Here is a 25988-nt window from a genome sequence, read left to right as displayed (position 1 = left end):
TCAGCTCTCGCGTCAGCTGAGCAAAGTCGAGACAAGTCGAGACTCAAGGGGAATCGACGCACACGCTATAGGGTGGCGTGCAGCGGGTAAGATGGGGAAAGAAACATTAATTTAAGGACGCGTGGCAAAAGTACTCATACGCAAAAGTAAAAGCCTGCTGCGGTGGCCGGGAATCGAACCCGGATCAACTGCTTGGAAGGCAACTATGCTTACCATTACACCACCACCGCACAGTTCCCTTCCGCGCCTCGCCAGCCGCGCTGTGTCTGCTTCCCGCCTGTCGGCGGCGGCAGAAGGTGGTCGTAGCTGTAGGCGCGTTACGGGGTAGGCGAGCTCATCCAGGCAGCGTCTCTACGCACATTTCGCGTCCTTTGGCAAGAGTCGTCGCGTGCGTGCGCCACAAGAGTACTTAGACGATCATTTTTAAGCAGTGCAGTGCAGGATTCAGCGTCTGTAGCAATCTCTCGAGAGGATGCGACGGCGCTGGACGGCAGTCCCACTTTCCCCTCAGACGTCTGCCGCGGAAAGCACCAGGAAGCTGTGAAGTAGCTGAGCATCGGTGGTTCAGTGGTAGAATGCTCGCCTGCCACGCGGGCGGCCCGGGTTCGATTCCCGGCCGATGCATCGTTTTGTTTTTTTCTCCGATAGTGGTGCTGCGTGTCTTTCGCACTCGAACTGCGTGAGCCATGAGAATGAACCGCGGGATTCCGTGTGGAAAGAAGCAATCATGCAGCGCGCACGACTGCTCGTTTGGACTCTTGCGTGCTATTGTACATACTGGCGTCGGCCTAGCATCGCAAGTTGCCTGCCGCGCCGGGAATGCACGTGTAGCAACAGAAAAAATGAGCCAGGGAGTGCAGACTCTCTACCACTGGTATTCGGTACTTAGCAAGATTCCAGAAGCTGTGGCGATCGCCTGCCTCGGTAGCGCAGTAGGCAGCGCGTAAGTCTCATAATCTTAAGGTCGTGAGTTCGATCCTCACCCGGGGCATTTAATTTACTATCGTTCACAGCTGAGTCGACGACTCTGGGGTTGCGAAGGAGCGAAACACTTAGTAGTTTGTTATCCACAAGGCTTCAACGACTCAGCGTGAAAATGTTTACATCCCGTTATTACTAGTTGCAGTTCTTTTGTAAAATTTTCAAGAAAAAAAGTACTAGTAATAAAACTGAATTTCGTATGATATAACATGTAAAGTCACACAATGTATGACCTGCTATATAATGACAGGCAGCAGGTCTTTACTTGCGAAATAAGTAAATAAATATTACTACTTACAGCTTTGCTTTTCCTCCTACCGCTGCAACAACGAGGCCAAAAGCAAAGGACTGTGACTTTTGCCATACGCGAGAAGATGCTCGCAAACAGGGAAAGTGCGTAACGGAAAGCGAGTGGAGGGGGTGTAAACCCGGAGAAGAATGTGCACGTCCGGTGTGGTCTAGTGGCTAGGATACCTGGCCTTCACCCAGGAGGCCCGGGTTCGATTCCCGGTACCGGAATGGAATTTTTTCGGAACAAATGACGACAAGTTTTGACCGTGCGAAATGCTGTTTCACGTCCTCCTCGCATTATAGCTACTGGTTCGTAAACGTCGGCTGACAACAGTCGAGAGAAACGGGCACGCAACGAAATTACTACGAGCAGCGGCATAGAGGGAGAAGAGACGCTGGTCCACTGTTGGATTGCTGCCATAGAAATGTTACATGGCAATACGCAGAGCAATTCCCGCGAAGCAATGGGAGACTTTCTGCACCGAGGCCCGTTAGCTCAGTTGGTTAGAGCGTCGTGCTAATAACGCGAAGGTCGTGGGTTCGATCCCCCCACGGGCCACTACGATTTTACTATTTCAAAAAGGCAACGCCGATTTCCCTGGGGAAGTATGGTGACAAAGAAATCGTCACATTGTGTGGGAGCTGATAGGGGACCCGAACGCGACTTGTCGGGACGCGCTAAAACATTTCACTGGTCACAGCACGCTGAACACACAGTTTCTCGTCCGATCACCACAAGTGCGCGACGTTGGGCGTTGTCAGTGCTTGGGCGGGTGACCGCCTGCGAACATAGGGCACTGTCGACAGTTTCAATTCGTATTTCTCTTTCCTCTTCGGTTTCGGAGCTGCAGCGCTATTCGGTCAAGGGCACTGGCGCCACGTTTTGCCTCTCGGTATGCCAAGTCGCGCCGTGCGGCCACAGTGAAATGAAGGAGCGTGTTGTAAAATTTTCAACAAAGAAAAAAAAAAAAGAAATCTACTAGTAATAAAACGGAATTTGCCTGACAGAACATGTAAAATCAGACAATACATGATAACAGGCAGCAGGTATTTACTTGTGGCATAAGTAATGTTGTGCCCGGCTCGCCGTATCTCTCTCAGTCGTTTCGCGTGCTTGTCCTTTTGATATAGGCCGATTGGAGAGCGTCAGCTCTCGCGTCAGCTGAGCAAAGTCGAGACAAGTCGAGACTCAAGGGGAATCGACGCACACGCTATAGGGTGGCGTGCAGCGGGTAAGATGGGGAAAGAAACATTAATTTAAGGACGCGTGGCAAAAGTACTCATACGCAAAAGTAAAAGCCTGCTGCGGTGGCCGGGAATCGAACCCGGATCAACTGCTTGGAAGGCAACTATGCTTACCATTACACCACCACCGCACAGTTCCCTTCCGCGCCTCGCCAGCCGCGCTGTGTCTGCTTCCCGCCTGTCGGCGGCGGCAGAAGGTGGTCGTAGCTGTAGGCGCGTTACGGGGTAGGCGAGCTCATCCAGGCAGCGTCTCTACGCACATTTCGCGTCCTTTGGCAAGAGTCGTCGCGTGCGTGCGCCACAAGAGTACTTAGACGATCATTTTTAAGCAGTGCAGTGCAGGATTCAGCGTCTGTAGCAATCTCTCGAGAGGATGCGACGGCGCTGGACGGCAGTCCCACTTTCCCCTCAGACGTCTGCCGCGGAAAGCACCAGGAAGCTGTGAAGTAGCTGAGCATCGGTGGTTCAGTGGTAGAATGCTCGCCTGCCACGCGGGCGGCCCGGGTTCGATTCCCGGCCGATGCATCGTTTTGTTTTTTTCTCCGATAGTGGTGCTGCGTGTCTTTCGCACTCGAACTGCGTGAGCCATGAGAATGAACCGCGGGATTCCGTGTGGAAAGAAGCAATCATGCAGCGCGCACGACTGCTCGTTTGGACTCTTGCGTGCTATTGTACATACTGGCGTCGGCCTAGCATCGCAAGTTGCCTGCCGCGCCGGGAATGCACGTGTAGCAACAGAAAAAATGAGCCAGGGAGTGCAGACTCTCTACCACTGGTATTCGGTACTTAGCAAGATTCCAGAAGCTGTGGCGATCGCCTGCCTCGGTAGCGCAGTAGGCAGCGCGTAAGTCTCATAATCTTAAGGTCGTGAGTTCGATCCTCACCCGGGGCATTTAATTTACTATCGTTCACAGCTGAGTCGACGACTCTGGGGTTGCGAAGGAGCGAAACACTTAGTAGTTTGTTATCCACAAGGCTTCAACGACTCAGCGTGAAAATGTTTACATCCCGTTATTACTAGTTGCAGTTCTTTTGTAAAATTTTCAAGAAAAAAAGTACTAGTAATAAAACTGAATTTCGTATGATATAACATGTAAAGTCACACAATGTATGACCTGCTATATAATGACAGGCAGCAGGTCTTTACTTGCGAAATAAGTAAATAAATATTACTACTTACAGCTTTGCTTTTCCTCCTACCGCTGCAACAACGAGGCCAAAAGCAAAGGACTGTGACTTTTGCCATACGCGAGAAGATGCTCGCAAACAGGGAAAGTGCGTAACGGAAAGCGAGTGGAGGGGGTGTAAACCCGGAGAAGAATGTGCACGTCCGGTGTGGTCTAGTGGCTAGGATACCTGGCCTTCACCCAGGAGGCCCGGGTTCGATTCCCGGTACCGGAATGGAATTTTTTCGGAACAAATGACGACAAGTTTTGACCGTGCGAAATGCTGTTTCACGTCCTCCTCGCATTATAGCTACTGGTTCGTAAACGTCGGCTGACAACAGTCGAGAGAAACGGGCACGCAACGAAATTACTACGAGCAGCGGCATAGAGGGAGAAGAGACGCTGGTCCACTGTTGGATTGCTGCCATAGAAATGTTACATGGCAATACGCAGAGCAATTCCCGCGAAGCAATGGGAGACTTTCTGCACCGAGGCCCGTTAGCTCAGTTGGTTAGAGCGTCGTGCTAATAACGCGAAGGTCGTGGGTTCGATCCCCCCACGGGCCACTACGATTTTACTATTTCAAAAAGGCAACGCCGATTTCCCTGGGGAAGTATGGTGACAAAGAAATCGTCACATTGTGTGGGAGCTGATAGGGGACCCGAACGCGACTTGTCGGGACGCGCTAAAACATTTCACTGGTCACAGCACGCTGAACACACAGTTTCTCGTCCGATCACCACAAGTGCGCGACGTTGGGCGTTGTCAGTGCTTGGGCGGGTGACCGCCTGCGAACATAGGGCACTGTCGACAGTTTCAATTCGTATTTCTCTTTCCTCTTCGGTTTCGGAGCTGCAGCGCTATTCGGTCAAGGGCACTGGCGCCACGTTTTGCCTCTCGGTATGCCAAGTCGCGCCGTGCGGCCACAGTGAAATGAAGGAGCGTGTTGTAAAATTTTCAACAAAGAAAAAAAAAAAAGAAATCTACTAGTAATAAAACGGAATTTGCCTGACAGAACATGTAAAATCAGACAATACATGATAACAGGCAGCAGGTATTTACTTGTGGCATAAGTAATGTTGTGCCCGGCTCGCCGTATCTCTCTCAGTCGTTTCGCGTGCTTGTCCTTTTGATATAGGCCGATTGGAGAGCGTCAGCTCTCGCGTCAGCTGAGCAAAGTCGAGACAAGTCGAGACTCAAGGGGAATCGACGCACACGCTATAGGGTGGCGTGCAGCGGGTAAGATGGGGAAAGAAACATTAATTTAAGGACGCGTGGCAAAAGTACTCATACGCAAAAGTAAAAGCCTGCTGCGGTGGCCGGGAATAGAACCCGGATCAACTGCTTGGAAGGCAACTATGCTTACCATTACACCACCACCGCACAGTTCCCTTCCGCGCCTCGCCAGCCGCGCTGTGTCTGCTTCCCGCCTGTCGGCGGCGGCAGAAGGTGGTCGTAGCTGTAGGCGCGTTACGGGGTAGGCGACCTCATCCAGGCAGCGTCTCTACGCACATTTCGCGTCCTTTGGCAAGAGTCGTCGCGTGCGTGCGCCACAAGAGTACTTAGACGATCATTTTTAAGCAGTGCAGTGCAGGATTCAGCGTCTGTAGCAATCTCTCGAGAGGATGCGACGGCGCTGGACGGCAGTCCCACTTTCCCCTCAGACGTCTGCCGCGGAAAGCACCAGGAAGCTGTGAACTAGCTGAGCATCGGTGGTTCAGTGGTAGAATGCTCGCCTGCCACGCGGGCGGCCCGGGTTCGATTCCCGGCCGATGCATCGTTTTGTTTTTTTCTCCGATAGTGGTGCTGCGTGTCTTTCGCACTCGAACTGCGTGAGCCATGAGAATGAACCGCGGGATTCCGTGTGGAAAGAAGCAATCATGCAGCGCGCACGACTGCTCGTTTGGACTCTTGCGTGCTATTGTACATACTGGCGTCGGCCTAGCATCGCAAGTTGCCTGCCGCGCCGGGAATGCACGTGTAGCAACAGAAAAAATGAGCCAGGGAGTGCAGACTCTCTACCACTGGTATTCGGTACTTAGCAAGATTCCAGAAGCTGTGGCGATCGCCTGCCTCGGTAGCGCAGTAGGCAGCGCGTAAGTCTCATAATCTTAAGGTCGTGAGTTCGATCCTCACCCGGGGCATTTAATTTACTATCGTTCACAGCTGAGTCGACGACTCTGGGGTTGCGAAGGAGCGAAACACTTAGTAGTTTGTTATCCACAAGGCTTCAACGACTCAGCGTGAAAATGTTTACATCCCGTTATTACTAGTTGCAGTTCTTTTGTAAAATTTTCAAGAAAAAAAGTACTAGTAATAAAACTGAATTTCGTATGATATAACATGTAAAGTCACACAATGTATGACCTGCTATATAATGACAGGCAGCAGGTCTTTACTTGCGAAATAAGTAAATAAATATTACTACTTACAGCTTTGCTTTTCCTCCTACCGCTGCAACAACGAGGCCAAAAGCAAAGGACTGTGACTTTTGCCATACGCGAGAAGATGCTCGCAAACAGGGAAAGTGCGTAACGGAAAGCGAGTGGAGGGGGTGTAAACCCGAAGAAGAATGTGCACGTCCGGTGTGGTCTAGTGGCTAGGATACCTGGCTTTCACCCAGGAGGCCCGGGTTCGATTCCCGGTACCGGAATGGCATTTTTTCGGAACAAATGACGACAAGTTTTGACCGTGCGAAATGCTGTTTCACGTCCTCCTCGCATTATAGCTACTGGTTCGTAAACGTCGGCTGACAACAGTCGAGAGAAACGGGCACGCAACGAAATTACTACGAGCAGCGGCATAGAGGGAGAAGAGACGCTGGTCCACTGTTGGATTGCTGCCATAGAAATGTTACATGGCAATACGCAGAGCAATTCCCGCGAAGCAATGGGAGACTTTCTGCACCGAGGCCCGTTAGCTCAGTTGGTTAGAGCGTCGTGCTAATAACGCGAAGGTCGTGGGTTCGATCCCCCCACGGGCCACTACGATTTTACTATTTCAAAAAGGCAACGCCGATTTCCCTGGGGAAGTATGGTGACAAAGAAATCGTCACATTGTGTGGGAGCTGATAGGGGACCCGAACGCGACTTGTCGGGACGCGCTAAAACATTTCACTGGTCACAGCACGCTGAACACACAGTTTCTCGTCCGATCACCACAAGTGCGCGACGTTGGGCGTTGTCAGTGCTTGGGCGGGTGACCGCCTGCGAACATAGGGCACTGTCGACAGTTTCAATTCGTATTTCTCTTTCCTCTTCGGTTTCGGAGCTGCAGCGCTATTCGGTCAAGGGCACTGGCGCCACGTTTTGCCTCTCGGTATGCCAAGTCGCGCCGTGCGGCCACAGTGAAATGAAGGAGCGTGTTGTAAAATTTTCAACAAAGAAAAAAAAAAAGAAATCTACTAGTAATAAAACGGAATTTGCCTGACAGAACATGTAAAATCAGACAATACATGATAACAGGCAGCAGGTATTTACTTGTGGCATAAGTAATGTTGTGCCCGGCTCGCCGTATCTCTCTCAGTCGTTTCGCGTGCTTGTCCTTTTGATATAGGCCGATTGGAGAGCGTCAGCTCTCGCGTCAGCTGAGCAAAGTCGAGACAAGTCGAGACTCAAGGGGAATCGACGCACACGCTATAGGGTGGCGTGCAGCGGGTAAGATGGGGAAAGAAACATTAATTTAAGGACGCGTGGCAAAAGTACTCATACGCAAAAGTAAAAGCCTGCTGCGGTGGCCGGGAATCGAACCCGGATCAACTGCTTGGAAGGCAACTATGCTTACCATTACACCACCACCGCACAGTTCCCTTCCGCGCCTCGCCAGCCGCGCTGTGTCTGCTTCCCGCCTGTCGGCGGCGGCAGAAGGTGGTCGTAGCTGTAGGCGCGTTACGGGGTAGGCGAGCTCATCCAGGCAGCGTCTCTACGCACATTTCGCGTCCTTTGGCAAGAGTCGTCGCGTGCGTGCGCCACAAGAGTACTTAGACGATCATTTTTAAGCAGTGCAGTGCAGGATTCAGCGTCTGTAGCAATCTCTCGAGAGGATGCGACGGCGCTGGACGGCAGTCCCACTTTCCCCTCAGACGTCTGCCGCGGAAAGCACCAGGAAGCTGTGAACTAGCTGAGCATCGGTGGTTCAGTGGTAGAATGCTCGCCTGCCACGCGGGCGGCCCGGGTTCGATTCCCGGCCGATGCATCGTTTTGTTTTTTTCTCCGATAGTGGTGCTGCGTGTCTTTCGCACTCGAACTGCGTGAGCCATGAGAATGAACCGCGGGATTCCGTGTGGAAAGAAGCAATCATGCAGCGCGCACGACTGCTCGTTTGGACTCTTGCGTGCTATTGTACATACTGGCGTCGGCCTAGCATCGCAAGTTGCCTGCCGCGCCGGGAATGCACGTGTAGCAACAGAAAAAATGAGCCAGGGAGTGCAGACTCTCTACCACTGGTATTCGGTACTTAGCAAGATTCCAGAAGCTGTGGCGATCGCCTGCCTCGGTAGCGCAGTAGGCAGCGCGTAAGTCTCATAATCTTAAGGTCGTGAGTTCGATCCTCACCCGGGGCATTTAATTTACTATCGTTCACAGCTGAGTCGACGACTCTGGGGTTGCGAAGGAGCGAAACACTTAGTAGTTTGTTATCCACAAGGCTTCAACGACTCAGCGTGAAAATGTTTACATCCCGTTATTACTAGTTGCAGTTCTTTTGTAAAATTTTCAAGAAAAAAAGTACTAGTAATAAAACTGAATTTCGTATGATACAACATGTAAAGTCACACAATGTATGACCTGCTATATAATGACAGGCAGCAGGTCTTTACTTGCGAAATAAGTAAATAAATATTACTACTTACAGCTTTGCTTTTCCTCCTACCGCTGCAACAACGAGGCCAAAAGCAAAGGACTGTGACTTTTGCCAACCGCGAGAAGATGCTCGCAAACAGGGAAAGTGCGTAACGGAAAGCGAGTGGAGGGGGTGTAAACCCGGAGAAGAATGTGCACGTCCGGTGTGGTCTAGTGGCTAGGATACCTGGCTTTCACCCAGGAGGCCCGGGTTCGATTCCCGGTACCGGAATGGAATTTTTTCGGAACAAATGACGACAAGTTTTGACCGTGCGAAATGCTGTTTCACGTCCTCCTCGCATTATAGCTACTGGTTCGTAAACGTCGGCTGACAACAGTCGAGAGAAACGGGCACGCAACGAAATTACTACGAGCAGCGGCATAGAGGGAGAAGAGACGCTGGTCCACTGTTGGATTGCTGCCATAGAAATGTTACATGGCAATACGCAGAGCAATTCCCGCGAAGCAATGGGAGACTTTCTGCACCGAGGCCCGTTAGCTCAGTTGGTTAGAGCGTCGTGCTAATAACGCGAAGGTCGTGGGTTCGATCCCCCCACGGGCCACTACGATTTTACTATTTCAAAAAGGCAACGCCGATTTCCCTGGGGAAGTATGGTGACAAAGAAATCGTCACATTGTGTGGGAGCTGATAGGGGACCCGAACGCGACTTGTCGGGACGCGCTAAAACATTTCACTGGTCACAGCACGCTGAACACACAGTTTCTCGTCCGATCACCACAAGTGCGCGACGTTGGGCGTTGTCAGTGCTTGGGCGGGTGACCGCCTGCGAACATAGGGCACTGTCGACAGTTTCAATTCGTATTTCTCTTTCCTCTTCGGTTTCGGAGCTGCAGCGCTATTCGGTCAAGGGCACTGGCGCCACGTTTTGCCTCTCGGTATGCCAAGTCGCGCCGTGCGGCCACAGTGAAATGAAGGAGCGTGTTGTAAAATTTTCAACAAAGAAAAAAAAAAAGAAATCTACTAGTAATAAAACGGAATTTGCCTGACAGAACATGTAAAATCAGACAATACATGATAACAGGCAGCAGGTATTTACTTGTGGCATAAGTAATGTTGTGCCCGGCTCGCCGTATCTCTCTCAGTCGTTTCGCGTGCTTGTCCTTTTGATATAGGCCGATTGGAGAGCGTCAGCTCTCGCGTCAGCTGAGCAAAGTCGAGACAAGTCGAGACTCAAGGGGAATCGACGCACACGCTATAGGGTGGCGTGCAGCGGGTAAGATGGGGAAAGAAACATTAATTTAAGGACGCGTGGCAAAAGTACTCATACGCAAAAGTAAAAGCCTGCTGCGGTGGCCGGGAATCGAACCCGGATCAACTGCTTGGAAGGCAACTATGCTTACCATTACACCACCACCGCACAGTTCCCTTCCGCGCCTCGCCAGCCGCGCTGTGTCTGCTTCCCGCCTGTCGGCGGCGGCAGAAGGTGGTCGTAGCTGTAGGCGCGTTACGGGGTAGGCGAGCTCATCCAGGCAGCGTCTCTACGCACATTTCGCGTCCTTTGGCAAGAGTCGTCGCGTGCGTGCGCCACAAGAGTACTTAGACGATCATTTTTAAGCAGTGCAGTGCAGGATTCAGCGTCTGTAGCAATCTCTCGAGAGGATGCGACGGCGCTGGACGGCAGTCCCACTTTCCCCTCAGACGTCTGCGCGGAAAGCACCAGGCAGCACGTCGCGCGGAGCTCCGCTGCCGTCGTCGATTTGTTTACATCGCCGGGACTTTGGCGCTTCGTTCTTCGTGATTTCTGACTTCAAGATTTGTAAGTAACAAAATGTCGACATTTTCGAGAGCTAACACCGCTCAGTGTGTCTTTGATAGAAGTGCTGTCCGCCCTACCGCATTTGAAATACACGAATGGTTATTCGAAGACTTAAAGATACCGGAAGAAATCGTAGACACTTTTCAATTGGACTTTGTTCAGTATTGCTTGTTCTTGAAATTTACCTCTGGTGACATGTGTGAAAAATTTGTTGCTAAATTTGGTGGCAGTCGCCGTTTTAAACATGCAGACGGCAGTATTAGTACTGTGCAAATCGTGGCGTCAGGGTATGGAATTCGAACTGTCCGTGTTTTTAATGTACCACCGGAATGCCCTGATCAAATTTTATCTCGTGCTTTGTCTCGTTTTGGTGACATTCTGAATATTACAATGGAGAAGTGGTCGAGTGCATACCGTTACAAAGTAGCTAGTGGTGTGCGTAGTGTCCGGATGGATTTGAGACAACATATTCCTTCCTATTTTGTAATCGGTGGAGTTCGTGCACAAATCTCATATATCGGGCAACCGCCGACATGTGCCGTATGCCATTCCACGGAACATTTGAGGGGTGACTGCCCTCGACGGCGGCCAGTTCAGTTACCGCGCGAAGATGTGGGTGGTGGCGATAAGTTTGTGCCTCTTATGAGTGAGGTTGTAGCAGGAACATCCTTTACCGGTCCGACCGATCGTCCGACCGCCCGACCGACGGCCATTGTTTCCATCGAAGACACGCCTGTCGCGGAACATGGTAACACGACTGTCGGGCAGGAGGAAATGGAGGTTGTCCAGGACCCGCCTACCCCGACCGACCGGGTTGATGACGAAAGGGACATACGCCCTGTTAATACTGCTGCCGTTCAATCGGAGTCGGTGGAGGCAACAGACGCTTCTTTACCCCCGCCGTCCCTCCCGGTACCAACTTCTGCCGATACTGTACCGCTTTCAGCGGAAAGCAAAAAGCAACGTCGCCAGCGGGGCAAGGGTAAACAGGTCAAGGATCAGAACCCGGCCGTCCTCGCGAATCCGCCAGCCACGGAGAGTGGCAGTGAAAGTGAGGCAATGTCACAGGGTTCCTCCCGTAGTAGCAGCCCCGCCAGGACAGAGAAGATTCGAGCACACACTGAACGGTTGAAACAATTTCTCAGTGCCGGGAAGGAACAGGACATTGCCGCTGCGAAGCGTAAGTTGGAACAGAGCAGTGAGCAGTCACCACAGCGCCCGCGCAAACATTCTGCGCCGTCACAGCCGGCCGTCGCATCGCGCGGCGGCCAGGCGGAGGCCACCAAGCCGTCGGGCGACGCACGACCACCCCCGCCACCTGACACTCACAGCCCGTGGTGGCAGCAGCAGGAGGACGAGGGGGGCCAGTAGAAATGCGCGCAGACCCACATCGTTGTCATGAGTCCACCTACATTGCGCTTGACCTAGAAAGAATGTGTCTTGAACTGTGTCCGGTGTATTGTTGTGCCATGTTTTTGTAGACTTGCTACTAACCACTACAGTGTTTTAAGAACAATTGAAATTTCCATTTTATGCCAGCTGCCATTCATTTAAGTGTCAGTCCAGCGTTTTTATCACTTCGTTCGTGCTTTTTATATTGCTCTGTCTTGTCCATCTGCTTACAATGTCAACGCACCCACACCCATCGAGTGTGTTTTCTGTTTTGACATTAAACGTTGCCGGTATCTCAGCGGTGCACAAGGTAGCTGCTTTTAAAGATGTATTATATCATGGAAATTTTAGTATTGCCCTTCTTCAAGAAGTGTCTAGTGATGTTTTTAGCAATATTCCAGGCTACGATGTTATTTACAATCTTAATAGTGACAATAACTGTGGCACAGCAATTTTATTTAAGTCGTTTTTCGAACCTACGGACATCAGACTTCTCCCTGATGGTCGTGTACTGGCGTGTGTCATTGCGGGCGTCCAATTTGTCAACGTGTATGTGCCCTCGGGGACTGATCAAAAACGCACAAGAGCTCGTTTTTTTACCACGGACGTATGCCCCTTTTTGGCTACGGCTCGTCCCATTATATTCGGTGGTGATTTCAATTGTGTTGTTGCCAATGCGGACCAATATCCCACCCCCACTAAATGTGCAGAACTGAATACCCTTTTAACTGCAGCGGAATTGCGTGATTCGTGGCGTCACTACCACCCCATCATGACGCAGTATACGCACTTTTCTGCTGGAGGAGCCAGTAGAATTGATAGAATCTACGTATCACGGGAGCTAACAGACGCTTTATGCGCAGTCGAAGTTCTGCCTGTCGCCATGAGTGATCATTGTGGCTACGTGTGTGCTTTGCGGTTGCAGTGCTGTCGCACGAAATCTCTTCCAACATATTGGAAATTGAATACCGGGTATCTGGGTGCCGAAGGGCTCCGTGCGGAGGTGCGTGTTGCGTGGCAGCGGTGTTTAGCGAAAGTCCACAATTACGGGTCCTGCATCGAGTGGTGGGTGGCGCATGCCAAACCGATTTTGCGGAAGGCGGCGCAATTATATAGTCGCGAAGCGAGTTACTGGCACAGGCGTACGTTGGCATTTTATCAGCAGTGCTTACAGGATGCTATCAATTCACCTGTTGGCCCCGACGCCAACGTTAGACTCCGTCTGAGCAAAATTAAAGCCAGAATTCTGCGGTTGCACCGGGAAAGGTCGAAAGGTTTAACGATTCGGAGCCGTCCCTTGTGCCACATCGATGACGAGGAGCCGTCGCTCTATCATCTTGCCCGGGAGAAGAAACAGGCTCGCAAAAAGTATATTGATGCGTTGGAAACTGATGCGGGGATTGTCTTATCGCAGCGGCACGAAATTGTCCGCCATATCGCCGACTATTATACTTCGCTTTTTCACGACGCTACCGCGGACGGCGAGGCCACGCGGCTTTTATTACAAGACTTAGTCGACTGCTTGTCCGATCATGACCGTGAAGAGCTGGTTGCAGAGATGTCGAACCAGGAAGTATTACAGATATTGAAAGCCAGTACAACGGGCAAGTCGCCTGGACCCGACGGTCTTCCTACAGAATTTTATATTGCTTTCTGGGATATTGTAGGGGACAAATTTACGGTAGTGGTGAACGAAGTGCTTCGCGGCATTGCCATCCCGAGTCAGTTTCTCGAAGGGCACATTGTTCTTATCCCCAAAAAACGGGGTACGTGCCGTGTCACCGATCTGAGGCCAATTACGCTGTTAAATGCTGATTACAAGCTGGCGGCCAGATGTGTTGCGGCGAAGATGCAGGCGGTCATGGACAATGTCATCTGTCCATATCAATCTTGCGGCGTTAAGAGGCGGACCATAATCAATGCGGCATCTACCTATCGTGACGTCATCGCTTACTCCGCCGTCCACCGACTTTCAGCAGCTGTCCTCTCTGTGGACTTTGCCAATGCGTTTGACCGGATGAGCCACGATTATTTGACGCAAGTTATGGAAAGGCTGGGTTTTGGCTTCCGCTTCATTCGCGTGATTCGCCATTTCCTGACAGGGGCCAGTTCGGTGGTGACAATTAATGGATGGCGAACGCCACCTATAGTTCTTAGTAGATCGGTGCGACAGGGCTGTCCCTTATCTATGTACCTTTTTGTAATTGCTTTGGACCCACTGTTGCGAGCGCTAGACCGCACGATAGGCGGCGTGGATATTCATCGTGCCTCAGTGAAGTGTCTCGCTTACGCTGACGACGTAGGTGTTTTTATCGGCGACGACACCGATTTTCATCAAATCCGGCCCTTACTGGGGTTGTACGAATGTGCGTCGGGTGCCCTGATTAATCCAAGGAAGACTGTATTGATTCCTTTAGGAAATTGCGAAGTGGATCCCGATCAGACTTGGTTTCGAGTAGCCCGTACTCATACGATCTTGGGCCTCGATGTTACCGCTAATCCTCAGCAGATGCGGGCGCGCACCTGGCGCCGGCTGCTCAATCATGTCAAAGGCCTCTGTAAGACTTACGCCAGCCGACGCCTCACCCTCCTCCAGAAGGTCGACCTAATTAACAGCGCCGTGTATTCCAAGGCCTGGTACGTGGCACAACTCCTGGACGTTCCGCGACCACTCGCCCGGTCATTCTCGCAGGCCGCGTACTGGCTCCTGTGGCGCCACGAAATTTTCAAGGTTCGGGCGGCGACCTGCGTCCTCGACACCACCTTCGGGGGACTCGGCCTCGTAGATTTTTCCCGGAAGTGTTCGGCGCTGCTGGTGCACCGCACGGCCGCCCTGCAAGCTGACAGCCCGGATGGAACGGCGGCGGCCTTGCTCGTCGCTTACCGTCCGCCCTCCGAGAGCGCACCGGTGTCCGTGGTGGGCATCCCGTATCAACTCGGCTACGTCAGAGCTTACTACCTGCAGCGGAGCTACGTCCTGGAAGCGGCGCTGGACAGGAACCGGAATGTTCGCGGATTGTATGCGGCAATGGTGGGGCGGCCACCCCCTCACAAGCTCGCTCTTCGCTTCCCCGCGACCAACTGGCGGCAAGTGTGGCTTAATATTCATCATTCCGTGTTGCCCTCCGGCGTTCGGTCCCAATGGTATAAACTGGTCAACAATACGGTGGCCACAAACCAACGTCTCTCGGACATCCGCTTGCTGCCGTCTGCCAACTGTGGTGCTTGCGGCGTTCCGGACACACGGGAGCATCGCTTTCAATGTCGCCTTGTGTCGGCCGTCTGGGAACTGTGTAGGGTCATGGTGGCTCTGATCAACAGGACGACACCCTCACACGTGACTGTCAATGATGTCCTTGCGCCAGGGTTTAAACCGTTCCCTCGCGCGAAGCACAATACAATGGTGTGGCTCCTAGGCCACACGGTCTATGCAATTCTGGACTGCCAAGTTAAGGACGTGTGTACTTATTTAGCGTACATGTGGGATGCACATTCCCATGTAAAGCGGCTCAAGCATTACAACGAACTTTTTGCCAATTTTCTACGTGCAGCGTTACAACATGGTTACGCGAAGACGTTCAATCATTGATACACAGAAAACTCTGTTGAAGAATGAGGAGGCTATTTCTTATTGTTCATTTTTCAATCATTTTTGTTTGCATTTCACCTGATGGTTTTGATGCGTCTGTGAGGATATTATGCGCTGCAGAAGAAAAATATTTTTCATTTCTTTTATCTGACTTACAGCAGTGATGCATTTCGTTTCTCACATGGAAGTGACAATGTTATTTTAATTTCCTTTCCCTACCTTCTTCTTATGAACTTCGGAGTGGGTTTTTAGTTTGTCTTCTCCAAGCGCATCTTGTTCTCCAAGAATGGAATGGCATTTATTGTGTTTTATTGTGTTTTATTTTTTACAAAGAAGAACTCTCTTAAGACTTTTAGTTACTAGTCGCCTGTGGCTTCTTTTAGGATGGAGATTTTATTTTGTTATTTTCACCGTTTGAAGATGTACGGTGTCTTTTATTGTGCATTACATGGATTGACAGCGGATTTGACTATGTGGAAGGATTTATTGATTTTTATTTATTTATTGATTTATTGATTTCACACCACGATCCACAAGAGAAGCCGTCAGCGACGAGCATATACCACAAAAAAAAAAAAAAAAAAAAGTGGTAGAATGCTCGCCTGCCACGCGGGCGGCCCGGGTTCGATTCCCGGCCGATGCATCGTTTTGTTTTTTTCTCCGATAGTGGTGCTGCGTGTCTTTCGCACTCGAACTGCGTGAGCCATGAGAATGAACCGCGGGATTCCGTGTGGAAAGAAGCAATCATGCAGCGCGCACGACTGCTCGTTTGGACTCTTGCGTGCTATTGTACATACTGGCGTCGGCCTAGCATCGCAAGTTGCCTGCCGCGCCGGGAATGCACGTGTAGCAACAGAAAAAATGAGCCAGGGAGTGCAGACTCTCTACCACTGGTATTCGGTACTTAGCAAGATTCCAGAAGCTGTGGCGATCGCCTGCCTCGGTAGCGCAGTAGGCAGCGCGTAAGTCTCATAATCTTAAGGTCGTGAGTTCGATCATCACCCGGGGCATTTAATTTACTATCGTTCACAGCTGAGTCGACGACTCTGGGGTTGCGAAGGAGCGAAACACTTAGTAGTTTGTTATCCACAAGGCTTCAACGACTCAGCGTGAAAATGTTTACATCCCGTTATTACTAGTTGCAGTTCTTTTGTAAAATTTTCAAGAAAAAAAGTACTAGTAATAAAACTGAATTTCGTATGATATAACATGTAAAGTCACACAATGTATGACCTGCTATATAATGACAGGCAGCAGGTCTTTACTTGCGAAATAAGTAAATAAATATTACTACTTACAGCTTTGCTTTTCCTCCTACCGCTGCAACAACGAGGCCAAAAGCAAAGGACTGTGACTTTTGCCATACGCGAGAAGATGCTCGCAAACAGGGAAAGTGCGTAACGGAAAGCGAGTGGAGGGGGTGTAAACCCGGAGAAGAATGTGCACGTCCGGTGTGGTCTAGTGGCTAGGATACCTGGCTTTCACCCAGGAGGCCCGGGTTCGATTCCCGGTACCGGAATGGAATTTTTTCGGAACAAATGACGACAAGTTTTGACCGTGCGAAATGCTGTTTCACGTCCTCCTCGCATTATAGCTACTGGTTCGTAAACGTCGGCTGACAACAGTCGAGAGAAACGGGCACGCAACGAAATTACTACGAGCAGCGGCATAGAGGGAGAAGAGACGCTGGTCCACTGTTGGATTGCTGCCATAGAAATGTTACATGGCAATACGCAGAGCAATTCCCGCGAAGCAATGGGAGACTTTCTGCACCGAGGCCCGTTAGCTCAGTTGGTTAGAGCGTCGTGCTAATAACGCGAAGGTCGTGGGTTCGATCCCCCCACGGGCCACTACGATTTTACTATTTCAAAAAGGCAACGCCGATTTCCCTGGGGAAGTATGGTGACAAAGAAATCGTCACATTGTGTGGGAGCTGATAGGGGACCCGAACGCGACTTGTCGGGACGCGCTAAAACATTTCACTGGTCACAGCACGCTGAACACACAGTTTCTCGTCCGATCACCACAAGTGCGCGACGTTGGGCGTTGTCAGTGCTTGGGCGGGTGACCGCCTGCGAACATAGGGCACTGTCGACAGTTTCAATTCGTATTTCTCTTTCCTCTTCGGTTTCGGAGCTGCAGCGCTATTCGGTCAAGGGCACTGGCGCCACGTTTTGCCTCTCGGTATGCCAAGTCGCGCCGTGCGGCCACAGTGAAATGAAGGAGCGTGTTGTAAAATTTTCAACAAAGAAAAAAAAAAAGAAATCTACTAGTAATAAAACGGAATTTGCCTGACAGAACATGTAAAATCAGACAATACATGATAACAGGCAGCAGGTATTTACTTGTGGCATAAGTAATGTTGTGCCCGGCTCGCCGTATCTCTCTCAGTCGTTTCGCGTGCTTGTCCTTTTGATATAGGCCGATTGGAGAGCGTCAGCTCTCGCGTCAGCTGAGCAAAGTCGAGACAAGTCGAGACTCAAGGGGAATCGACGCACACGCTATAGGGTGGCGTGCAGCGGGTAAGATGGGGAAAGAAACATTAATTTAAGGACGCGTGGCAAAAGTACTCATACGCAAAAGTAAAAGCCTGCTGCGGTGGCCGGGAATCGAACCCGGATCAACTGCTTGGAAGGCAACTATGCTTACCATTACACCACCACCGCACAGTTCCCTTCCGCGCCTCGCCAGCCGCGCTGTGTCTGCTTCCCGCCTGTCGGCGGCGGCAGAAGGTGGTCGTAGCTGTAGGCGCGTTACGGGGTGGGCGAGCTCATCCAGGCAGCGTCTCTACGCACATTTCGCGTCCTTTGGCAAGAGTCGTCGCGTGCGTGCGCCACAAGAGTACTTAGACGATCATTTTTAAGCAGTGCAGTGCAGGATTCAGCGTCTGTAGCAATCTCTCGAGAGGATGCGACGGCGCTGGACGGCAGTCCCACTTTCCCCTCAGACGTCTGCCGCGGAAAGCACCAGGAAGCTGTGAACTAGCTGAGCATCGGTGGTTCAGTGGTAGAATGCTCGCCTGCCACGCGGGCGGCCCGGGTTCGATTCCCGGCCGATGCATCGTTTTGTTTTTTTCTCCGATAGTGGTGCTGCGTGTCTTTCGCACTCGAACTGCGTGAGCCATGAGAATGAACCGCGGGATTCCGTGTGGAAAGAAGCAATCATGCAGCGCGCACGACTGCTCGTTTGGACTCTTGCGTGCTATTGTACATACTGGCGTCGGCCTAGCATCGCAAGTTGCCTGCCGCGCCGGGAATGCACGTGTAGCAACAGAAAAAATGAGCCAGGGAGTGCAGACTCTCTACCACTGGTATTCGGTACTTAGCAAGATTCCAGAAGCTGTGGCGATCGCCTGCCTCGGTAGCGCAGTAGGCAGCGCGTAAGTCTCATAATCTTAAGGTCGTGAGTTCGATCATCACCCGGGGCATTTAATTTACTATCGTTCACAGCTGAGTCGACGACTCTGGGGTTGCGAAGGAGCGAAACACTTAGTAGTTTGTTATCCACAAGGCTTCAACGACTCAGCGTGAAAATGTTTACATCCCGTTATTACTAGTTGCAGTTCTTTTGTAAAATTTTCAAGAAAAAAAGTACTAGTAATAAAACTGAATTTCGTATGATATAACATGTAAAGTCACACAATGTATGACCTGCTATATAATGACAGGCAGCAGGTCTTTACTTGCGAAATAAGTAAATAAATATTACTACTTACAGCTTTGCTTTTCCTCCTACCGCTGCAACAACGAGGCCAAAAGCAAAGGACTGTGACTTTTGCCATACGCGAGAAGATGCTCGCAAACAGGGAAAGTGCGTAACGGAAAGCGAGTGGAGGGGGTGTAAACCCGGAGAAGAATGTGCACGTCCGGTGTGGTCTAGTGGCTAGGATACCTGGCTTTCACCCAGGAGGCCCGGGTTCGATTCCCGGTACCGGAATGGAATTTTTTCGGAACAAATGACGACAAGTTTTGACCGTGCGAAATGCTGTTTCACGTCCTCCTCGCATTATAGCTACTGGTTCGTAAACGTCGGCTGACAACAGTCGAGAGAAACGGGCACGCAACGAAATTACTACGAGCAGCGGCATAGAGGGAGAAGAGACGCTGGTCCACTGTTGGATTGCTGCCATAGAAATGTTACATGGCAATACGCAGAGCAATTCCCGCGAAGCAATGGGAGACTTTCTGCACCGAGGCCCGTTAGCTCAGTTGGTTAGAGCGTCGTGCTAATAACGCGAAGGTCGTGGGTTCGATCCCCCCACGGGCCACTACGATTTTACTATTTCAAAAAGGCAACGCCGATTTCCCTGGGGAAGTATGGTGACAAAGAAATCGTCACATTGTGTGGGAGCTGATAGGGGACCCGAACGCGACTTGTCGGGACGCGCTAAAACATTTCACTGGTCACAGCACGCTGAACACACAGTTTCTCGTCCGATCACCACAAGTGCGCGACGTTGGGCGTTGTCAGTGCTTGGGCGGGTGACCGCCTGCGAACATAGGGCACTGTCGACAGTTTCAATTCGTATTTCTCTTTCCTCTTCGGTTTCGGAGCTGCAGCGCTATTCGGTCAAGGGCACTGGCGCCACGTTTTGCCTCTCGGTATGCCAAGTCGCGCCGTGCGGCCACAGTGAAATGAAGGAGCGTGTTGTAAAATTTTCAACAAAGAAAAAAAAAAAGAAATCTACTAGTAATAAAACGGAATTTGCCTGACAGAACATGTAAAATCAGACAATACATGATAACAGGCAGCAGGTATTTACTTGTGGCATAAGTAATGTTGTGCCCGGCTCGCCGTATCTCTCTCAGTCGTTTCGCGTGCTTGTCCTTTTGATATAGGCCGATTGGAGAGCGTCAGCTCTCGCGTCAGCTGAGCAAAGTCGAGACAAGTCGAGACTCAAGGGGAATCGACGCACACGCTATAGGGTGGCGTGCAGCGGGTAAGATGGGGAAAGAAACATTAATTTAAGGACGCGTGGCAAAAGTACTCATACGCAAAAGTAAAAGCCTGCTGCGGTGGCCGGGAATCGAACCCGGATCAACTGCTTGGAAGGCAACTATGCTTACCATTACACCACCACCGCACAGTTCCCTTCCGCGCCTCGCCAGCCGCGCTGTGTCTGCTTCCCGCCTGTCGGCGGCGGCAGAAGGTGGTCGTAGCTGTAGGCGCGTTACGGGGTAGGCGAGCTCATCCAGGCAGCGTCTCTACGCACATTTCGCGTCCTTTGGCAAGAGTCGTCGCGTGCGTGCGCCACAAGAGTACTTAGACGATCATTTTTAAGCAGTGCAGTGCAGGATTCAGCGTCTGTAGCAATCTCTCGAGAGGATGCGACGGCGCTGGACGGCAGTCCCACTTTCCCCTCAGAAGTCTGCCGCGGAAAGCACCAGGAAGCTGTGAACTAGCTGAGCATCGGTGGTTCAGTGGTAGAATGCTCGCCTGCCACGCGGGCGGCCCGGGTTCGATTCCCGGCCGATGCATCGTTTTGTTTTTTTCTCCGATAGTGGTGCTGCGTGTCTTTCGCACTCGAACTGCGTGAGCCATGAGAATGAACCGCGGGATTCCGTGTGGAAAGAAGCAATCATGCAGCGCGCACGACTGCTCGTTTGGACTCTTGCGTGCTATTGTACATACTGGCGTCGGCCTAGCATCGCAAGTTGCCTGCCGCGCCGGGAATGCACGTGTAGCAACAGAAAAAATGAGCCAGGGAGTGCAGACTCTCTACCACTGGTATTCGGTACTTAGCAAGATTCCAGAAGCTGTGGCGATCGCCTGCCTCGGTAGCGCAGTAGGCAGCGCGTAAGTCTCATAATCTTAAGGTCGTGAGTTCGATCCTCACCCGGGGCATTTAATTTACTATCGTTCACAGCTGAGTCGACGACTCTGGGGTTGCGAAGGAGCGAAACACTTAGTAGTTTGTTATCCACAAGGCTTCAACGACTCAGCGTGAAAATGTTTACATCCCGTTATTACTAGTTGCAGTTCTTTTGTAAAATTTTCAAGAAAAAAAGTACTAGTAATAAAACTGAATTTCGTATGATACAACATGTAAAGTCACACAATGTATGACCTGCTATATAATGACAGGCAGCAGGTCTTTACTTGCGAAATAAGTAAATAAATATTACTACTTACAGCTTTGCTTTTCCTCCTACCGCTGCAACAACGAGGCCAAAAGCAAAGGACTGTGACTTTTGCCAACCGCGAGAAGATGCTCGCAAACAGGGAAAGTGCGTAACGGAAAGCGAGTGGAGGGGGTGTAAACCCGGAGAAGAATGTGCACGTCCGGTGTGGTCTAGTGGCTAGGATACCTGGCTTTCACCCAGGAGGCCCGGGTTCGATTCCCGGTACCGGAATGGAATTTTTTCGGAACAAATGACGACAAGTTTTGACCGTGCGAAATGCTGTTTCACGTCCTCCTCGCATTATAGCTACTGGTTCGTAAACGTCGGCTGACAACAGTCGAGAGAAACGGGCACGCAACGAAATTACTACGAGCAGCGGCATAGAGGGAGAAGAGACGCTGGTCCACTGTTGGATTGCTGCCATAGAAATGTTACATGGCAATACGCAGAGCAATTCCCGCGAAGCAATGGGAGACTTTCTGCACCGAGGCCCGTTAGCTCAGTTGGTTAGAGCGTCGTGCTAATAACGCGAAGGTCGTGGGTTCGATCCCCCCACGGGCCACTACGATTTTACTATTTCAAAAAGGCAACGCCGATTTCCCTGGGGAAGTATGGTGACAAAGAAATCGTCACATTGTGTGGGAGCTGATAGGGGACCCGAACGCGACTTGTCGGGACGCGCTAAAACATTTCACTGGTCACAGCACGCTGAACACACAGTTTCTCGTCCGATCACCACAAGTGCGCGACGTTGGGCGTTGTCAGTGCTTGGGCGGGTGACCGCCTGCGAACATAGGGCACTGTCGACAGTTTCAATTCGTATTTCTCTTTCCTCTTCGGTTTCGGAGCTGCAGCGCTATTCGGTCAAGGGCACTGGCGCCACGTTTTGCCTCTCGGTATGCCAAGTCGCGCCGTGCGGCCACAGTGAAATGAAGGAGCGTGTTGTAAAATTTTCAACAAAGAAAAAAAAAAAGAAATCTACTAGTAATAAAACGGAATTTGCCTGACAGAACATGTAAAATCAGACAATACATGATAACAGGCAGCAGGTATTTACTTGTGGCATAAGTAATGTTGTGCCCGGCTCGCCGTATCTCTCTCAGTCGTTTCGCGTGCTTGTCCTTTTGATATAGGCCGATTGGAGAGCGTCAGCTCTCGCGTCAGCTGAGCAAAGTCTCGACAAGGGGAATCGACGCACACGCTATAGGGTGGCGTGCAGCGGGTAAGATGGGGAAAGAAACATTAATTTAAGGACGCGTGGCAAAAGTACTCATACGCAAAAGTAAAAGCCTGCTGCGGTGGCCGGGAATCGAACCCGGATCAACTGCTTGGAAGGCAACTATGCTTACCATTACACCACCACCGCACAGTTCCCTTCCGCGCCTCGCCAGCCGCGCTGTGTCTGCTTCCCGCCTGTCGGCGGCGGCAGAAGGTGGTCGTAGCTGTAGGCGCGTTACGGGGTAGGCGAGCTCATCCAGGCAGCGTCTCTACGCACATTTCGCGTCCTTTGGCAAGAGTCGTCGCGTGCGTGCGCCACAAGAGTACTTAGACGATCATTTTTAAGCAGTGCAGTGCAGGATTCAGCGTCTGTAGCAATCTCTCGAGAGGATGCGACGGCGCTGGACGGCAGTCCCACTTTCCCCTCAGACGTCTGCCGCGGAAAGCACCAGGAAGCTGTGAACTAGCTGAGCATCGGTGGTTCAGTGGTAGAATGCTCGCCTGCCACGCGGGCGGCCCGGGTTCGATTCCCGGCCGATGCATCGTTTTGTTTTCTCTCCGATAGTGGTGCTGCGTGTCTTTCGCACTCGAACTGCGTGAGCCATGAGAATGAACCGCGGCATTCCGTGTGGAAAGAAGCAATCATGCAGCGCGCACGACTGCTCGTTTGGACTCTTGCGTGCTATTGTACATACTGGCGTCGGCCTAGCATCGCAAGTTGCCTGCCGCGCCGGGAATGCACGTGTAGCAACAGAAAAAATGAGCCAGGGAGTGCAGACTCTCTACCACTGGTATTCGGTACTTAGCAAGATTCCAGAAACTGTGGCGATCGCCTGCCTCGGTAGCGCAGTAGGCAGCGCGTAAGTCTCATAATCTTAAGGTCGTGAGTTCGATCCTCACCCGGGGCATTTAATTTACTATCGTTCACAGCTGAGTCGACGACTCTGGGGTTGCGAAGGAGCGAAACACTTAGTAGTTTGTTATCCACAAGGCTTCAACGACTCAGCGTGAAAATGTTTACATCCCGTTATTACTAGTTGCAGTTCTTTTGTAAAATTTTCAAGAAAAAAAGTACTAGTAATAAAACTGAATTTCGTATGATATAACATGTAAAGTCACACAATGTATGACCTGCTATATAATGACAGGCAGCAGGTCTTTACTTGCGAAATAAGTAAATAAATATTACTACTTACAGCTTTGCTTTTCCTCCTACCGCTGCAACAACGAGGCCAAAAGCAAAGGACTGTGACTTTTGCCATACGCGAGAAGATGCTCGCAAACAGGGAAAGTGCGTAACGGAAAGCGAGTGGAGAGGGTGTAAACCCGGAGAAGAATGTGCACGTCCGGTGTGGTCTAGTGGCTAGGATACCTGGCTTTCACCCAGGAGGCCCGGGTTCGATTCCCGGTACCGGAATGGAATTTTTTCGGAACAAATGACGACAAGTTTTGACCGTGCGAAATGCTGTTTCACGTCCTCCTCGCATTATAGCTACTGGTTCGTAAACGTCGGCTGACAACAGTCGAGAGAAACGGGCACGCAACGAAATTACTACGAGCAGCGGCATAGAGGGAGAAGAGACGCTGGTCCACTGTTGGATTGCTGCCATAGAAATGTTACATGGCAATACGCAGAGTAATTCCCGCGAAGCAATGGGAGACTGTCTGCACCGAGGCCCGTTAGCTCAGTTGGTTAGAGCGTCGTGCTAATAACGCGAAGGTCGTGGGTTCGATCCCCCCACGGGTCACTACGATTTTACTATTTCAAAAAGGCAACGCCGATTTCCCTGGGGAAGTATGGTGACAAAGAAATCGTCACATTGTGTGGGAGCTGATAGGGGACCCGAACGCGACTTGTCGGGACGCGCTAAAACATTTCACTGGTCACAGCACGCTGAACACACAGTTTCTCGTCCGATCACCACAAGTGCGCGACGTTGGGCGTTGTCAGTGCTTGGGCGGGTGACCGCCTGCGAACATAGGGCACTGTCGACAGTTTCAATTCGTATTTCTCTTTCCTCTTCGGTTTCGGAGCTGCAGCGCTATTCGGTCAAGGGCACTGGCGCCACGTTTTGCCTCTCGGTATGCCAAGTCGCGCCGTGCGGCCACAGTGAAATGAAGGAGCGTGTTGTAAAATTTTCAACAAAGAAAAAAAAAAAGAAATCTACTAGTAATAAAACGGAATTTGCCTGACAGAACATGTAAAATCAGACAATACATGATAACAGGCAGCAGGTATTTACTTGTGGCATAAGTAATGTTGTGCCCGGCTCGCCGTATCTCTCTCAGTCGTTTCGCGTGCTTGTCCTTTTGATATAGGCCGATTGGAGAGCGTCAGCTCTCGCGTCAGCTGAGCAAAGTCTCGACAAGGGGAATCGACGCACACGCTATAGGGTGGCGTGCAGCGGGTAAGATGGGGAAAGAAACATTAATTTAAGGACGCGTGGCAAAAGTACTCATACGCAAAAGTAAAAGCCTGCTGCGGTGGCCGGGAATCGAACCCGGATCAACTGCTTGGAAGGCAACTATGCTTACCATTACACCACCACCGCACAGTTCCCTTCCGCGCCTCGCCAGCCGCGCTGTGTCTGCTTCCCGCCTGTCGGCGGCGGCAGAAGGTGGTCGTAGCTGTAGGCGCGTTACGGGGTAGGCGAGCTCATCCAGGCAGCGTCTCTACGCACATTTCGCGTCCTTTGGCAAGAGTCGTCGCGTGCGTGCGCCACAAGAGTACTTAGACGATCATTTTTAAGCAGTGCAGTGCAGGATTCAGCGTCTGTAGCAATCTCTCGAGAGGATGCGACGGCGCTGGACGGCAGTCCCACTTTCCCCTCAGACGTCTGCGCGGAAAGCACCAGGCAGCACGTCGCGCGGAGCTCCGCTGCCGTCGTCGATTTGTTTACATCGCCGGGACTTTGGCGCTTCGTTCTTCGTGATTTCTGATTTTCGAGAGCTAACACCGCTCAGTGTGTCTTTGATAGAAGTGCTGTCCGCCCTACCGCATTTGAAATACACGAATGGTTATTCGAAGACTTAAAGATACCGGAAGAAATCGTAGACACCTTTCAATTGGACTTTGTTCAGTATTGCTTGTTCTTGAAATTTACCTCTGGTGACATGTGTGAAAAATTTGTTGCTAAATTTGGTGGCAGTCGCCGTTTTAAACATGCAGACGGCAGTATTAGTACTGTGCAAATCGTGGCGTCAGGGTATGGAATTCGAACTGTCCGTGTTTTTAATGTACCACCGGAATGCCCTGATCAAATTTTATCTCGTGCTTTGTCTCGTTTTGGTGACGTTCTGAATATTACAATGGAGAAGTGGTCGAGTGCATACCGTTACAAAGTAGCTAGTGGTGTGCGTAGTGTCCG

General features: G+C 51.1%; 40 non-coding genes across 40 annotated transcripts; 31 read left to right on the top strand and 9 right to left on the bottom strand.

Annotated features, from left to right (window-relative positions):
* Positions 1 to 158: 158 nt before the first annotated feature.
* Trnag-ucc (transfer RNA glycine (anticodon UCC)) lies at positions 159 to 230 on the bottom strand. The gene has a single exon. It is a non-coding gene; the product is annotated as a tRNA-Gly (tRNA).
* Positions 231 to 553: 323 nt separating this feature from the next.
* Trnag-gcc (transfer RNA glycine (anticodon GCC)) lies at positions 554 to 624 on the top strand. The gene has a single exon. It is a non-coding gene; the product is annotated as a tRNA-Gly (tRNA).
* Positions 625 to 918: 294 nt separating this feature from the next.
* Trnam-cau (transfer RNA methionine (anticodon CAU)) lies at positions 919 to 991 on the top strand. Its single transcript has one exon. It is a non-coding gene; the product is annotated as a tRNA-Met (tRNA).
* Positions 992 to 1428: 437 nt separating this feature from the next.
* Positions 1429 to 1500, top strand: Trnae-uuc (transfer RNA glutamic acid (anticodon UUC)). The gene has a single exon. It is a non-coding gene; the product is annotated as a tRNA-Glu (tRNA).
* Positions 1501 to 1757: 257 nt separating this feature from the next.
* On the top strand, positions 1758 to 1831 carry Trnai-aau (transfer RNA isoleucine (anticodon AAU)). Its single transcript has one exon. It is a non-coding gene; the product is annotated as a tRNA-Ile (tRNA).
* A 745-nt stretch (positions 1832 to 2576) lies between these two features.
* On the bottom strand, positions 2577 to 2648 carry Trnag-ucc (transfer RNA glycine (anticodon UCC)). Its single transcript has one exon. It is a non-coding gene; the product is annotated as a tRNA-Gly (tRNA).
* A 323-nt stretch (positions 2649 to 2971) lies between these two features.
* Positions 2972 to 3042, top strand: Trnag-gcc (transfer RNA glycine (anticodon GCC)). The gene has a single exon. It is a non-coding gene; the product is annotated as a tRNA-Gly (tRNA).
* A 294-nt stretch (positions 3043 to 3336) lies between these two features.
* On the top strand, positions 3337 to 3409 carry Trnam-cau (transfer RNA methionine (anticodon CAU)). The gene has a single exon. It is a non-coding gene; the product is annotated as a tRNA-Met (tRNA).
* A 437-nt stretch (positions 3410 to 3846) lies between these two features.
* Positions 3847 to 3918, top strand: Trnae-uuc (transfer RNA glutamic acid (anticodon UUC)). Its single transcript has one exon. It is a non-coding gene; the product is annotated as a tRNA-Glu (tRNA).
* A 257-nt stretch (positions 3919 to 4175) lies between these two features.
* Positions 4176 to 4249, top strand: Trnai-aau (transfer RNA isoleucine (anticodon AAU)). The gene has a single exon. It is a non-coding gene; the product is annotated as a tRNA-Ile (tRNA).
* Positions 4250 to 4994: 745 nt separating this feature from the next.
* Positions 4995 to 5066, bottom strand: Trnag-ucc (transfer RNA glycine (anticodon UCC)). Its single transcript has one exon. It is a non-coding gene; the product is annotated as a tRNA-Gly (tRNA).
* A 323-nt stretch (positions 5067 to 5389) lies between these two features.
* Trnag-gcc (transfer RNA glycine (anticodon GCC)) lies at positions 5390 to 5460 on the top strand. Its single transcript has one exon. It is a non-coding gene; the product is annotated as a tRNA-Gly (tRNA).
* Positions 5461 to 5754: 294 nt separating this feature from the next.
* Trnam-cau (transfer RNA methionine (anticodon CAU)) lies at positions 5755 to 5827 on the top strand. Its single transcript has one exon. It is a non-coding gene; the product is annotated as a tRNA-Met (tRNA).
* A 437-nt stretch (positions 5828 to 6264) lies between these two features.
* Trnae-uuc (transfer RNA glutamic acid (anticodon UUC)) lies at positions 6265 to 6336 on the top strand. The gene has a single exon. It is a non-coding gene; the product is annotated as a tRNA-Glu (tRNA).
* A 257-nt stretch (positions 6337 to 6593) lies between these two features.
* On the top strand, positions 6594 to 6667 carry Trnai-aau (transfer RNA isoleucine (anticodon AAU)). The gene has a single exon. It is a non-coding gene; the product is annotated as a tRNA-Ile (tRNA).
* A 744-nt stretch (positions 6668 to 7411) lies between these two features.
* On the bottom strand, positions 7412 to 7483 carry Trnag-ucc (transfer RNA glycine (anticodon UCC)). Its single transcript has one exon. It is a non-coding gene; the product is annotated as a tRNA-Gly (tRNA).
* A 323-nt stretch (positions 7484 to 7806) lies between these two features.
* Positions 7807 to 7877, top strand: Trnag-gcc (transfer RNA glycine (anticodon GCC)). Its single transcript has one exon. It is a non-coding gene; the product is annotated as a tRNA-Gly (tRNA).
* A 294-nt stretch (positions 7878 to 8171) lies between these two features.
* On the top strand, positions 8172 to 8244 carry Trnam-cau (transfer RNA methionine (anticodon CAU)). Its single transcript has one exon. It is a non-coding gene; the product is annotated as a tRNA-Met (tRNA).
* A 437-nt stretch (positions 8245 to 8681) lies between these two features.
* On the top strand, positions 8682 to 8753 carry Trnae-uuc (transfer RNA glutamic acid (anticodon UUC)). The gene has a single exon. It is a non-coding gene; the product is annotated as a tRNA-Glu (tRNA).
* Positions 8754 to 9010: 257 nt separating this feature from the next.
* On the top strand, positions 9011 to 9084 carry Trnai-aau (transfer RNA isoleucine (anticodon AAU)). The gene has a single exon. It is a non-coding gene; the product is annotated as a tRNA-Ile (tRNA).
* A 744-nt stretch (positions 9085 to 9828) lies between these two features.
* Positions 9829 to 9900, bottom strand: Trnag-ucc (transfer RNA glycine (anticodon UCC)). Its single transcript has one exon. It is a non-coding gene; the product is annotated as a tRNA-Gly (tRNA).
* Positions 9901 to 16217: 6317 nt separating this feature from the next.
* Trnam-cau (transfer RNA methionine (anticodon CAU)) lies at positions 16218 to 16290 on the top strand. The gene has a single exon. It is a non-coding gene; the product is annotated as a tRNA-Met (tRNA).
* Positions 16291 to 16727: 437 nt separating this feature from the next.
* Trnae-uuc (transfer RNA glutamic acid (anticodon UUC)) lies at positions 16728 to 16799 on the top strand. The gene has a single exon. It is a non-coding gene; the product is annotated as a tRNA-Glu (tRNA).
* Positions 16800 to 17056: 257 nt separating this feature from the next.
* On the top strand, positions 17057 to 17130 carry Trnai-aau (transfer RNA isoleucine (anticodon AAU)). The gene has a single exon. It is a non-coding gene; the product is annotated as a tRNA-Ile (tRNA).
* Positions 17131 to 17874: 744 nt separating this feature from the next.
* On the bottom strand, positions 17875 to 17946 carry Trnag-ucc (transfer RNA glycine (anticodon UCC)). The gene has a single exon. It is a non-coding gene; the product is annotated as a tRNA-Gly (tRNA).
* A 323-nt stretch (positions 17947 to 18269) lies between these two features.
* Trnag-gcc (transfer RNA glycine (anticodon GCC)) lies at positions 18270 to 18340 on the top strand. The gene has a single exon. It is a non-coding gene; the product is annotated as a tRNA-Gly (tRNA).
* Positions 18341 to 18634: 294 nt separating this feature from the next.
* On the top strand, positions 18635 to 18707 carry Trnam-cau (transfer RNA methionine (anticodon CAU)). The gene has a single exon. It is a non-coding gene; the product is annotated as a tRNA-Met (tRNA).
* A 437-nt stretch (positions 18708 to 19144) lies between these two features.
* Trnae-uuc (transfer RNA glutamic acid (anticodon UUC)) lies at positions 19145 to 19216 on the top strand. Its single transcript has one exon. It is a non-coding gene; the product is annotated as a tRNA-Glu (tRNA).
* Positions 19217 to 19473: 257 nt separating this feature from the next.
* Trnai-aau (transfer RNA isoleucine (anticodon AAU)) lies at positions 19474 to 19547 on the top strand. Its single transcript has one exon. It is a non-coding gene; the product is annotated as a tRNA-Ile (tRNA).
* Positions 19548 to 20291: 744 nt separating this feature from the next.
* Positions 20292 to 20363, bottom strand: Trnag-ucc (transfer RNA glycine (anticodon UCC)). Its single transcript has one exon. It is a non-coding gene; the product is annotated as a tRNA-Gly (tRNA).
* A 323-nt stretch (positions 20364 to 20686) lies between these two features.
* Positions 20687 to 20757, top strand: Trnag-gcc (transfer RNA glycine (anticodon GCC)). Its single transcript has one exon. It is a non-coding gene; the product is annotated as a tRNA-Gly (tRNA).
* Positions 20758 to 21051: 294 nt separating this feature from the next.
* Trnam-cau (transfer RNA methionine (anticodon CAU)) lies at positions 21052 to 21124 on the top strand. The gene has a single exon. It is a non-coding gene; the product is annotated as a tRNA-Met (tRNA).
* Positions 21125 to 21561: 437 nt separating this feature from the next.
* Trnae-uuc (transfer RNA glutamic acid (anticodon UUC)) lies at positions 21562 to 21633 on the top strand. Its single transcript has one exon. It is a non-coding gene; the product is annotated as a tRNA-Glu (tRNA).
* A 257-nt stretch (positions 21634 to 21890) lies between these two features.
* On the top strand, positions 21891 to 21964 carry Trnai-aau (transfer RNA isoleucine (anticodon AAU)). The gene has a single exon. It is a non-coding gene; the product is annotated as a tRNA-Ile (tRNA).
* Positions 21965 to 22696: 732 nt separating this feature from the next.
* On the bottom strand, positions 22697 to 22768 carry Trnag-ucc (transfer RNA glycine (anticodon UCC)). The gene has a single exon. It is a non-coding gene; the product is annotated as a tRNA-Gly (tRNA).
* A 323-nt stretch (positions 22769 to 23091) lies between these two features.
* Positions 23092 to 23162, top strand: Trnag-gcc (transfer RNA glycine (anticodon GCC)). The gene has a single exon. It is a non-coding gene; the product is annotated as a tRNA-Gly (tRNA).
* Positions 23163 to 23455: 293 nt separating this feature from the next.
* Trnam-cau (transfer RNA methionine (anticodon CAU)) lies at positions 23456 to 23528 on the top strand. Its single transcript has one exon. It is a non-coding gene; the product is annotated as a tRNA-Met (tRNA).
* A 437-nt stretch (positions 23529 to 23965) lies between these two features.
* On the top strand, positions 23966 to 24037 carry Trnae-uuc (transfer RNA glutamic acid (anticodon UUC)). The gene has a single exon. It is a non-coding gene; the product is annotated as a tRNA-Glu (tRNA).
* Positions 24038 to 24294: 257 nt separating this feature from the next.
* Positions 24295 to 24368, top strand: Trnai-aau (transfer RNA isoleucine (anticodon AAU)). Its single transcript has one exon. It is a non-coding gene; the product is annotated as a tRNA-Ile (tRNA).
* A 732-nt stretch (positions 24369 to 25100) lies between these two features.
* Positions 25101 to 25172, bottom strand: Trnag-ucc (transfer RNA glycine (anticodon UCC)). Its single transcript has one exon. It is a non-coding gene; the product is annotated as a tRNA-Gly (tRNA).
* Positions 25173 to 25988: the final 816 nt, after the last annotated feature.

This window comes from Schistocerca cancellata, unplaced genomic scaffold, assembly GCF_023864275.1.
Source record: "Schistocerca cancellata isolate TAMUIC-IGC-003103 unplaced genomic scaffold, iqSchCanc2.1 HiC_scaffold_1082, whole genome shotgun sequence".
Classification (NCBI taxonomy): domain Eukaryota; kingdom Metazoa; phylum Arthropoda; class Insecta; order Orthoptera; family Acrididae; genus Schistocerca; species Schistocerca cancellata.
This window is presented reverse-complemented; position numbering and strand designations above follow the sequence as displayed.